Raw genomic sequence first — 12,899 nt, 5'->3', positions numbered from 1 at the left:
AGAAATAGGGAACTAAAACGATGGGAGGGCTTCCCTGATGGCTCAGTGGTAAAGAATTTGCTTGGAATGCAGAAGACACAGGAGATGCAGGTTCGATTCCTGGGTAGGGAAGATCCCCTGGAGGAGGAATGGCAACCCACTCCAATATTCTTCCTGGAAAACCCCACAGACAGGGGAACCTGGCAGGCTACAGTCCATAGGGTCGCAAAGAGTCTGGGGCAACTGAGCACAAGCACATGAAGCCATATGGACCACTTGGAAGGCAAAGGCACTTTGGCAATTTAAGCACAAGTTAGTGCAGGGTGAGGGGGAATATTCAGCACTTGGAAAGAGACAGAAAAAAAAATGTTAGGGTTGAAAAGAATCTAGAGCCCATCAAGTCCAGTGGTCCCCAAAGCTTGTCTTAGCACAGGGGAGATTCTGCTGTCTTAAAATTGTTGTAGGAAGGGGGACCCCTTCCAGGACCCGAAACTGGGCTCTTGTCTAACACTCGGAAATGAATTATCCGAGGAGACACATGTGCTGACAAAGCAAGAGATTTTATTGGGAAAGGGCACCAGGGTGGAGAGCAGTAGGTAAGGGAACCCAGGAGAACTGCTCTGCCGCGTGGAAGTCTCGGGTTTTATGGTGATGGGATTAGTTTCCGGGTGGTCTTTGGCCAATCATTCTAATTCAGAGTCTTTCCTGTTGGTGCATGCATTGCTCAGCCAAGATAGATACTAGCAAGAGGGATTCTGGGAAGTGAACGGACACGCGGTGTCTCCTTTAGACCTTTCCCAAACTCTTCCGGTTGGTGGTGGCTTATTAGTTCTGTATTCCTTATCAGGATCTCCTGTCATAAAACAACTCATGCAAATGGTTACTATGGTGCCTGGCTAGGGTGGGTCATTTCAATCAGTGTGCTTCCCCTAACAAAATGACCAATAGAACGAGGTGCTGGAAAAGGAGGCTTTGCAAAAAAATGTGTTTCTGGTCCCCAGATTTACGAACCACTAGAAATTCTGTCTTCTCCAAATCCCCAGTTTATAGATGATGCCCAAGACAGGGATGTGAGTTTTGCAAAATCTATGATCATTTAGGACAGAACTAGAATACAGAGTGCCCCAGCTTATTGTTTCATTTGTCCTTTTTAGTACAACACAGAAGTGATATATCAAGACTGTGCTTGGAGGGTTGGGCGTGAGGAAAGGAAGAACTGCCAACAAAATAATGAGTTAAAATACTAAGCAAAAGCTCGCTGTATACACACTAAATATAAAATGCATTCTCTCGCTAAATCATGTCTGACTCCTTGTGACCCCAAGGACTGTAGTCTGCCAGGCTTCTCTGTACCTGGGATTTCCTAGGCAACAATACTGGAGTGGGTTGTCATTTCCTTCTCCAGGGGGTCTTCCGACCCAGGGATTGAACCCACATCTCCTGTATTGGCAGGCAGATTCTTTACCATTGAGCCACCTAAAAAGCCCCTAAACATAAAATGTTCATGCTTTTAAAGAAAGCTGAGTACTGAAGAACTGATGCTTTTGAACTGTGGTGTTGGAGAAGACTCTTGAGAGTACCTTGGACTGAAAGGAGTTCCAACCAGTCCATCCTAAAGAAAATCAGTCCTGAATATTCATTGGAAGGACTGATGCTGAAGCTGAAACTCCAATACTCTGGCCATCTGATGTGAAGAACTGACTCATTTGAAAAGACCCAGATGCTGGGAAAGATTGAAGGCGGGAGGAGAAGGGGACAGCAGAGGATGAGATGGTTGGATGGCATCACTGACTCAATGGACATGAGTTTGAGCAAGCTCCAGGAGTTGGTGATAGACAGAGAAGCCTGGCATGCTGCAGTCCATGGGGTTGCAAAGAGTCATACATGACTGAGTGACTGAACTGAACTGAAACATAAAATAGATAAAGTAGACAGGAACCATCAAGGGCCTACTGTTTCACACAGGGAACCATTCAGTACCTTGTAATAACCTGTAAGGGAAAAGAATCTGAAAAAGAATATATACTAAACTGAATCACTTTGCTGTATACCTGAAACTAATACAACATTGTATACCACTACACTTCAACTTTTAAAGAAAGAAGAAAAATAAATAGATATATTTTTTTTAAAAGCTCACTGTGAAAAGGGCAGTAGGGTATAAAGAGGTAAAAGGCAGATCTCCCAGAATAATGTTTGTTCTCAAACTCAAAAGCATTCAGAGGCCAGGCATGTCATACAGATAAAACTAACTTGATCCAGATCTGGGAAATTATTGTCCCAAGTACGTTTTATAACTCCTGCTTTCTCCTCCCTCCCTTCCAAGGTATGGTTGGACCTGATGCATGGAGGTTAGGTGGATTCCCTGGGAAGATTTAGAGATATAGAGTCCAGGAAATCACTACAGCTCTTGCGTTTCCAGCACAGAAGTGACAGTAGGAACGCATAATGCAGCTGTCTTTTCCAAGGGGAACAAAAGGCCAGGTGACCCTGAAGGAAAGAATATTTTAGCTCAAATATTTTTTAAAAAAGCTTGCTAAAGTTCAGAGCCATTCCTCTAAGCTTCCTTCCCTGCCATATTCAGATCACATTTATTATTATTATTATTATTATTATTCTTTTACAGCAGTGCAACAGCAAAGCAGAAACTATCATTCTGCCGAACAAATTCAGGTCAATTTTTTTGGTTGTCTGTCTTGTTGCTACACTTTAAGAAATCTGTTCAGTAAATATAGCAGGCCAGTAGCATGACTGGCCTTTTCCCCAGTTTGCGTCAGCCCTAGGCATAGCTGCTTGTAAGGAATAGGATCTTTCTTTAACCCTTCAGATGGTGCCAGGGCAAATTCCTCAGTGTATTCACAAGTCAAGGGACAGTATCCCTGGTGTGGAAATGTCTGGCAGGCTGGAATTTCTGGGTGGCTTTTCCCACTGTAGGGATTCAAGTAAACCATTGTCATTCTTCCCTCTCTAGCAAGAGAAAGGAAAATCCCAGCCATTAGAGAATTAGTTCTGGCTCAATAACATGGGTTTTCTTTCCTGGAAATAGGGTCTGGCTCAGTGAGATGCCCTCAGACTTGATGTTTTGTGTTGCCAAGATGCCTGCTTCTGGCAAGCTACAGGGGAAAGAGGCTGCTTGAGAGAGAGAGTCTTGATGCCCCTCAGAATGACACAAAACCTCCATTATTTAATAGTTATTCAGTACAAAAGAAATTTTATCCCAAGAGTAAGGAAGGCTTAGACAATCTGACAAATAGGAGTATTTTAAGAATTATAAACAGAAATCAGATCAAGTTAAATAGTTCGTGTCTAACCATAATACAAGTTAAATCGCCTTACGGGCTGAATGGGGACACAAAGAAGTTAGTTGTGGATTTGCAGTGTTGTGAGTGTATCTGTAACTAGCAGCACAGGGACTGGGTAAGCCAATTTCATGTGCCCTCTGGCACAAACACCTCACCACCTGGACACTCCTAAGACTCCTCTGTTAATGACCCTGTGTGATGGAAGCTACTGGGTCAATAGTGAAGTTGACCCAGATGCAGGGCCAGACTGTGATGTGACATAGAACTCAGTCTCTTCTAGACCCTTGCAATAATCACTTTGTATCCAGAAATTTTCCTAAGAGTTTTTGCTCACGAAATTATTACCCACTGTAGGTGTTCTCCTGGAGAAGGCAATGGCAACCCACTCCAGTACTCTCGCCTGGAAAATCCCATGGATGGAGGAGCCTGGTAGGCTGCAGTCTATGGGGTCACATAGAGGCAGACACGACTGAAGTGACTTAGCAGCAGCAGCAGCAGGTGTTCTCCAAGTGTGGTCTGTGGCCACTTGGGGAGTCCAAAACCGTCTCACGTGGCCCATGAGGTCAAAACTAGTTTCAGGATAATACTAAGATGCCATTTACCTTTTTCACTGTGTTGACATTTGCATGAATGATACACAAGTCAAGGTGGAGAAAACCTCTAGTGCCTTAGCTCAAGTCCAGGCAATGGTACCAAATAATACTATTAGTTATTGCATTCACTGTCACACACTCAAAGTACCAAAAAAGCTCCATCTCTTTCATTGAAGAATGTCTTTGACAGGACTTCCCGAGTCGTCCAGTGGTTAAGAATCCACCTGCCAATGCCAGGGACATGGTTTTTTGACCTTTGGTCCAGGAAGTTCCAAATGCCACAGAGCAACTAAGCCTGCGTGCTGCAACTACTGAGCCCACATGCTGTAGAGCCTGTGCTCCACAAAAGAAGCCATTGCAGAGAGAAGCCTGAGCACTGAACTAGAGAGGAGGCCCCACTCAACATAACAAGAGAAAGCTCATGCATAGCAATGAAGACCCAGCACAGACAAAAACAGAATAAATAAATAAAATTTAAAAAAAGAATGTCTTTGACAAAGCCATTAACATTATTTGTTGTATTAAATCTAGACCTTTAGGTATATATTTTTAAATATTTTATGTGAAGAAATGGAAAATAAGCATAAAGAACATCTGCTACAAACTGAAGTACAATGTTTGTCTCAAGGAAAAGCACTTGTGTAATTGAGTTACAAGCTAAACTAGCTGCCTTTGTCAAGAATCATTAATTTTACTTGAAAAACAGAAACAAATTACAGTTATTCAAATTTGGGCATTTAGCATATTTTTTTTCAAAAATAAACAAGTAAGCCTGTCACTTTCAAGAAAATAACTGACAGTATTTTGTTGCCAGTGCTAAAACTGAGCCTTCAAAAAAAAAATTAGAATTTTTGAAAACCTGTATCAGCCAGTGAATATCTTACATTTTGAAGATCTGCATAACTCAGTGAATACACATTTTCCAAGTGACCAATGCCTGGTGTTACAAAATTAGGCATGGGTAAAAGATCACTACAAACTACAAAGTGGATCACTGGATTTTAATGCAACGGAGATGGAAAAATCACTCTTTTGCTTTTAAGTTCCATGTTGCAACTAACCTTTAAGAAACTACCACTTGTACAGTTCTGGTGTAGTATCAAAGAGTATACAATTGTCTGAAAGAGCTCATAAAATACTCCTCTCTTTTCCAATGACATATCTGTGCAAAGTCAGATTTTCTCTGTACTTTAACTAAAACAATACAGACTAAATGTGGAAGTAGATAGAATCCAGCTGTCTGCTCTTAAGCCAGGTTTAAAGAGATTTGCAAAAGTGTAAAACAATGTCACTCTTCTCACTACTTGATTTTGTTTTGGAAAATATATTATTTTCCAAGAAAAGTGTATTACTGAAGTGAGTATTGGATGAGTTAATCAATACTATTCTTGAATGAATTAAATAAATACCTTGAAATTTTCCATTTTAATTTTCAGTGTGTTAAGTATCAGTAGTTAAAAACTAAGTAAGTGAAAAATCTTCATGATTCTCAATCATTTTTAAGAACGTAAAAGGGTCTTGAGAACGATTTATCTTCTGAAACCTCATACAATAAAGCTACTCAAACTAGGAAGCATAGGAGAGTGGACAAAACATGTGCTCTGGACTTAGACAGACCTGGGTTCAGATTCTGTCTTTACCATTTGATAGCTATTTGATCTAATGAATCATTTTACTGCTTTAAGTTTCAGTTTCCTCATCTATAAGATGGGAGTAATAATACCCAACTTACAGATTGCTTGAGGGTTGGGGATAACACTTATAAGGTACTTAACATAATGCTTCACAATAAATCAAATATTTATTGATTGAATGAATTTAGTAAGATATTCAGTATATCAATGACTGCTTTGGGTTGCAAGGATCAGAAATGGTTTAAATGGTTAAAAATACAAGCAAACAAACAAAAAACACCAACAAAAAAATTTACCTTCCGTAAAAGAAGTCCAGAGACAGCAAAGCACAACAATGCCATAGACTCATGTTCTTCCTATCTCTTTGCTCCGATTCCTCAGCATTGACCTTCCTCCTTAGGCAGGTGGCAAGGTGGTAGCAGCAGTTCAAGGGATCACATGCAGGAAGAAGAAGAATGTCCTAAAGAAGAGAGATTTTTTCCCCCCATATGTGCCTTTCTCTTAAGAAAGAGAAAACTTTCTGTATTGCCCTTAGCTTACTCACCCTCATATTCATTCCTGAATCTGGTCTCAAGTCTATTCCTGAACCGATCCCTGGCCAGACGGATAGGCCATGCCTTTGACCAATCAGGTCCACTTACTGGGCTGGAGGTGGGATCAAGCTTCCTGAGGCACTGGCTTGACAGGTGAAGGGCTGATAACTGAACAAAATCAGGGCTTTGCAAGGAAGGGAAAGGGAGAACAGACACAACTAGTAGGCAATCAGGGCTTCCCAGGTGACTCAGGGTTAAAGAATCCACCTGCCAGTGCAGAAGGGACAGGGTTGAATTGTTGGGTCAGGAAGATTCCCTGGAGAAGGAAATGGCAACCCACTCCAGTATTCTTACCTGGGAAATCCCATGCACAGAGGAGCCTGGCAGGCTATAGATCATGGGCTCAAGAAAGAGTCAGACATGACTTAGCGACTAAACAACAACAACAGCAGTAGGCAATTACACAGGGTTCACTACATCCAGTAAATAAAATTCTAAGATGGTGGGTCCCAGTACTGGTTGGCAGACTGGCTACATAGAAGCCACCTGGGAACTTGTTAAAAAATATAGCTCAAACTGTGCTGTACATATGAATTACCCTGAGATCTCATTAAAATGCAAATTTTACATTTATAACAAGTGCTCAGATAATATAGCCAAGCTCTAGTGTATGAACCCTACTTTGATTACCAAAGATATAGGCTGCCACCTCCAAATTACTAACTTGGTCTCCCAAGTGACCATGGTCAGAGAATTGGGATCAAAGTGATGGAACATCAACAATATCAAGATTGGCATTCATTCACTCATTCATTCATTCAATAAACATTCATAGAAACCTCTACCTTGTCATGTCTGATGCTCATTGCTGAAAGCAGAGTCCACATTCCGGCTGGGGAGAGAAAACAGGCAGATCGATAAGCAGATGTTGTTAATATAATGTGAGAAAAGCTATGAACTGTGATTGAGGGGCAAGAAGTGACTCACTGGTGAAGATGAGGTGACAGGTAGGGAAGGCTGCACAGAGGAGGACTTTTAACTGGTCTTTCTTTGATGACCAGAGTGAGACAATGTGGATGCATAAAAGCATGAAAATATGAATGAACAAAGTACATTCAGGCATAGTGATAAGGTCTCTTTGTGTCTCATGTACAGGCTGAGATGGGGGTGGAGAAAGATAAGGTCAAAAAGCTTGGCTGGGGCTAGATGATGGAGCGACCTTAAATGCTGTCTTAAATCACTCTATAGCTATTCTCAAGTTTGCTTCCTAGAGTCACTTGGAGAGCTTTAAAAAATCATGACGCCCCTGGCCACATTTGAGGTCAGTTACAATAAATCATACTTTTGGGGAGGGGGTAGGACGGTGATAGGGAGGCAGCATCAGTACATTTTAGAGCAGGTGAGGCAATGTGCAGCCAAATTGAGAACCACAGCTCAGCACACAGTGCCTGCTCAACCTGTTTGCATAGAACATGCATTTCAGTGTGGTTACAGCCCATCCTTCCTAAATGCACTTTTCATTTCAATTTGATATTCAAAATCAGAATTATTAAAAGGCTTTTATGCCACAGAGGCCATGTGATGGGCATTGGAATGGTGCTCCCCCTGCACATGGGCCTGTGGGGTACGGGCAGATGAAGCCTGCTCTTTGTTCTCCTGCCTGCATCTGTGAAAGCTGATCCCTGCCTAGCCACAGCCAGGCAGAGGGCACCCCTTTCTCTCACTAGCCTAGACCACAGGGATCTTTGGAGTCCGCAGAGTGTTTGCCGAATGAGAACACCTCCCCTGTTCCCTTGTATGAACTGAATACCTACTCGGGAATTGGGGCATATTTTCACTTGATGAGATGAAAAGATGAACTCTCCACACTGTGAAAGCTGACAGAAGAATCTTTTTGTAGGCGCTTCACAATATGAATTTGGAACGCCTACTCTTGGTTTTGATTTCTGTATTCAGCTACTAAAATGTTTTTCTTAATAAAAGTTGTCCCTTCTTGTTTCTCAGCATTCAAGTCCCTGAAGTAATCTTGAAAGTGTCCAAATGTTGCCCTGGAACTTTTGCAGTGGTTGTCGCCTTAAGTTGCAGAATTTCTGGAGTGTTTTGAATTTAACAAAAAAATACTTAAAACTGTTCCATGTATAAAACATAAACACAACTCAAAAACAGCACTCCAAACTTGTTTACCATCCAGCCTAGGCCCCTAGTTTTTAGCCAATAAAATATTCAGGCGTTCTTAATGGAATGGAACAAGTTCTTCCTGTGGGAGACAATGGAGGCTGGAGACTGATGTATGCAAATACCACGGCCCAGCAGGTTCCTGGGAATGCAGGCCTGGCTTTGGGCTGACTCTGGTTTGGCCTTAATGACTATTTTGACTGTGTCCTCTTTTACAATTCCCCACCCAGCACACGCGAGGTGAAGTGCTGCTCTATTTTCCGAATTAAACTGGTGTCCAACAAGCCTTCTGGGGTCCCTTCTGCTATTCCTCGGAGAGGCCCCCGAATGAGGGAGAGACGCCATCCCACCTCCCCGACGATTCACAGGCCTTTGCTGCATACTTTTTAAATAATTCACTCAGCTTCTTCTCTCTGTGATAGCCCAGGCTTCCCCACAACCAAAGGATGTGTAATCACCTTGAAAAGAAAAATAAAACAAACATTCATCTGCAGCTCTGACTCAAAAGAACTGGATTCTATGGAAATTACAGGCTTTCACTCTGGCTGTGCAGATGTGACCAGGAATCCACGCTGTAGCTAATGCGGGAAGGGAACTGGACTCCATGTGCACGGAGTGCCAGTGTGTGGGTGGCCCGGGCCAGCGGGCGCAGCCAGCCCCTCCTAGAGAGGATTGGGCTGGGTTGAGTCCCTGAGCTGGAAGCCCCGCTGATGCCTGACCACTTTCAGGGAGAATATGTAATTAGTAAACAAAGCCTCAACAGCCCCCACCCCGAGCCTGCATTTCCACAGCCTCAGTCTTGCTTGGCCTCCCATTCCTGCGGCTACGGCTGCTCCGACCCAGCGCCTGGCTCTCCCAAGGCCCCGCTCGCTCTCCCAAGGCCCCGCTCGGATACAAACAAGCTGGCCTTTGATGACAGGAAGGGAGTGGAGTTTTAATCTTGGTTCAGGGAGACGTTACCTCCCTCTTTGTGGATCAGCGATTGCTTTCAAAATACCGGGAATCATTATTTTACCTTACAGGAAGGGTTATTCTGTGCCATGATTAATTTAGTTGAGGCTCTTAGAAAACAGTAAAAGCTGAGTAGCCTTATTAGTCCTCATTTTAAAAAGCACTTTAACATCCCCGGGCATCAGGTCTGATGAGATGTGCTACTTATCGTGACCCTCTGTACATTCCTTCTTCTGAGCTGATTCTCACAGGGCTTTTTAGTTGCTCTGATGAAAATGCACTGGTTCCAAATGAATCAAACAGGAATTAAGCAGAAATGTAATTTTTATCTTTAAAGAAGATCAATTCCAGTTTCTAATGAAGGAAAGAGAAGAAATCATTTCATGCTAACCAGAAGGGAGACACATCCTGCGTTTTTGAGAGAGGTGGAACAAGGGTTTGGGTTTAAAGTTTAATTAGAAAATGTTTGCCTAAAAGAACTGCTCAACTGAAACTTGCTCACACTCTGGGGTCCCAGAGCTGCTCTCATCTCTTCTCCCCGTCCCTTCCCCATCCCTTCTTCATTCTCTCTCACGCAGTGAAGAATAGCACGGAGGAAAGGATGTCTTCATAAGACACACGAGGACATCTTCAGTGGCACAGAAAAGGCAGGGATTACAAATGCAGGGGATGAATTGGAGAGAGAGGGACCTCGCCCCAGCTCTGGGGAACTCCACATATCTTCCCCAAAGGGAGCAGCCCCTTTGCCTACAAACCCATACCCCCAGCAGCCAGGGCGTCAGCAAGAGCCCTGGGAGATGAGGGGTTTCCTGGAAACCAGTCCCAAGCTGTACCTCTGTCACCAAGGATGTACTAGGATGTGCCAAACTCTCATCCCATTTGACAGTTTTTTAACTTGTCCTTTACATGTGCTTTTAATTTTTATTTAATAAAGGAACAGATGCTTTATAATTAAAGACCACTTGGTGATTAAAATCAGTTTTACTGATGGCTAACAAACACAAGGAACAGCTGATATAAGTCTTTATGAGGCCCACGGCTGCTTTTTGACAATCCCTCCTCTCCCAACCTTGTTTTCTCTGAAACGGCATGTCTCTCACTTTCTTCCAACTTTGTTTTGGCCTAGTAATTCTATCCTGTCACACAACTGCTCATCCTGTATCCTCCTGGTTTTGATTACCAACTGTTGTTTATTTTAAATGTAGTTACTGGGTAATTAAATAGAAATTAACTACATTTAGAGACAGGGTTCTCAACTATTGGGTTATTGCTTCTTCCTTTGGCAAATATTCCTCCTTTAGGCAGTTCTGACAGCAGAAATTCTGGAGGCAAAGTCTTTGTATAGGCCCCTTAGGGCAACTACCTGCTACACCCCGAGTTTCATGAAGTCAAGTGGCATGCTATCTTCATCCATCAGGACCTAGAGCAAGTTGGGCTGTAACTGGAGATGCTTCCTGTTGTGATTTAGTTAAACCATTTCTGATTCAAGACAGACTCTCCTATCAGAAGGTCAGGTTTATTTCACTGAAGAAGGGGGGGCGGAAACCATCTTCTGCTTTTCTTCATTTTGGGGACAGCTGGAATGCATCTTCCTTTCCACCCAGACACTGAACTCTACTTGGTTGGGTGAAGGAGAGGCTGGCTCTCTTCCTAGGTTGGGTGGAACACATGGATTAAATCAGTCAAACGCAGAGAACAGCTGAGCTGGAGGCTTCCTATTCTCAGGTCAAGCCCCTTGTACTAACCACCTAGATAATCTGATATGGGTATCATTTATTCTAAAATGAGAACAAGAAACACATCAATGACAGAATTCAATAGCCCAAGCCTTCTTCAGTCTCAATCTGTGCTTCTGTAGATTGTACAGATGTGTATAAGTTATACATAGTTGTGTCTCCACATCATCATTGCCTTCTCATCAGGATATGTCTTCTCCTGTCTTTGCCTATTGTTAAGCTACCTATCTTTCAAGATTCAGCTCAGGCCCATCTCCTCTTTTATGAAGATATTCCCTGAGATACTGAGTCAAGTCCCAGCTCCATTACTTAACAGCCTTATTTTCCTAATAAGGAAAATGGGGCATTATTGTTAAGATCAAATGGTTAATAAGTGTGAAGGATATTAAGTTCTTCACAGATGTGAGGCACCATTATCATTTCACTATGACTCCTTATTATTATTGAATTCTAGAATGCTATTTTGGACATTCATTTTATGGTACCTTACATCATTACTTAATTGTTCCTGATATGCCTGCTTGTTCTCTCTTTAGGTTGTAAATGAATAGAAAGTAAATAATCAAAGATAGATTTATCTACAAGGGTGACACAACCTTATTTATAATAGCAAAAAAATGGAAAATTCCTAAAAGTACAATATAAAGGACTGGGATTGGTTTTAAAAAGTGGATTATATATTCATTTAATGGAATATAGTTTGGCTATTAAAATGGAAGGAAAGAATGAAAAGAGCTAAAAGGAGCACCACTCTTAAAATGAAAGTATTAACTTCAAAAATCATAACTTTTCTACCTTAACTTATAAAAGAGTTGAAGTTGCAAAGCAATCAATGGGTCTAAAACCTAAGGAAGGGACAAGGTCTGCAGAGAGAAAGGGAATACAAAGTATTCACTTGGGGTAGATGTCATCAGATACCAATGTATGTGTTAAGTCACTCAGACATGTCTGACTGTCTGCGATCCCATGGACTGTAACCTGGCAGGCTCCTCTGTCCATGGAATTCTCCAGGCAAGAATACTGGAGGGGGTTGCCATTCCCTTCTCCAGGGGATCTTCCTGATCCAGAGATCGATCGTGGGCCTCCTGCGTTGCAGATAGATTCTTTACCATCTGTACCACAAGGGAAGTCAATGATGAGTATTTCTCAATAAATTTATGACTGAAATGCATGATTACAAGGTGTAATTTAAAACCAACTTGGTGACAGCACTTGAAATTCCTAAAGAATTCTGCAAACACGAGGCTATCTGCAGAACTCAACTCTTCTTAGAGCCTATCATTGTGAGTCAGTCACCATATACAGTAAGAAGAGCAGGGTCTCCCTATCACTAGGGCTTTCCTAGTGGCTCACTCAGATACCAGTGAAAGTGAAAGCCACTCATTCATGTCCAACTCTTTGTGACCCCATGGACTATACAGTCCACGGAATTCTCCAGGCCAGAATACTGGAATGGGTAGCCTTTCCCTTCTCCAGGGGATCTTCCCAACCGAGGGATAAAACCCAGGTCTCCTGCAATGCAGGTGGATTCTTTCCCAACTAAGCTATCTGGGAAGCCCTCAATACCAATAAATGAGTTTAAATGAAATAGCTGATAAGTTGGGTGAAGACAGAATACAGGCTGACAGTTCAGTTCAGTTCAGTTCAGTCGCTCAGTCGTGTCTGACTCTTTGTGACTCCATGAACTGCAGCACGCCAGGCCTCCCTGTCCATCACCAACTCCCGGAGTCTACCCAAAACCTTGTCATTGAGTCGGTGATGCCATCCAACCATCTCATCCTCTCTTGTCCCCTTCTCCTCCTGCCTTCAATCTTTCCCAGCATCAGGGTCTTTTCAAATGAGTCAGCTCTTCGCATCAGGTGGCCAAAGTATTGGAGTTTCAGCTTCAACATCAGTCCTTCCAATGAACACCCAGGACTGATATCCTTTAGGATGGACTGGTTGGATCTCCTTGCAGTCCAAGGGACTCTCAAGAGTCTTCTCCAACACCATAGTT

Source organism: Bos indicus, chromosome 1 (assembly GCF_029378745.1).
Source record: "Bos indicus isolate NIAB-ARS_2022 breed Sahiwal x Tharparkar chromosome 1, NIAB-ARS_B.indTharparkar_mat_pri_1.0, whole genome shotgun sequence".
Classification (NCBI taxonomy): domain Eukaryota; kingdom Metazoa; phylum Chordata; class Mammalia; order Artiodactyla; family Bovidae; genus Bos; species Bos indicus.
The sequence above is the reverse complement of the archived record's forward strand: the minus strand, read 5'-3'. Positions refer to the sequence as shown.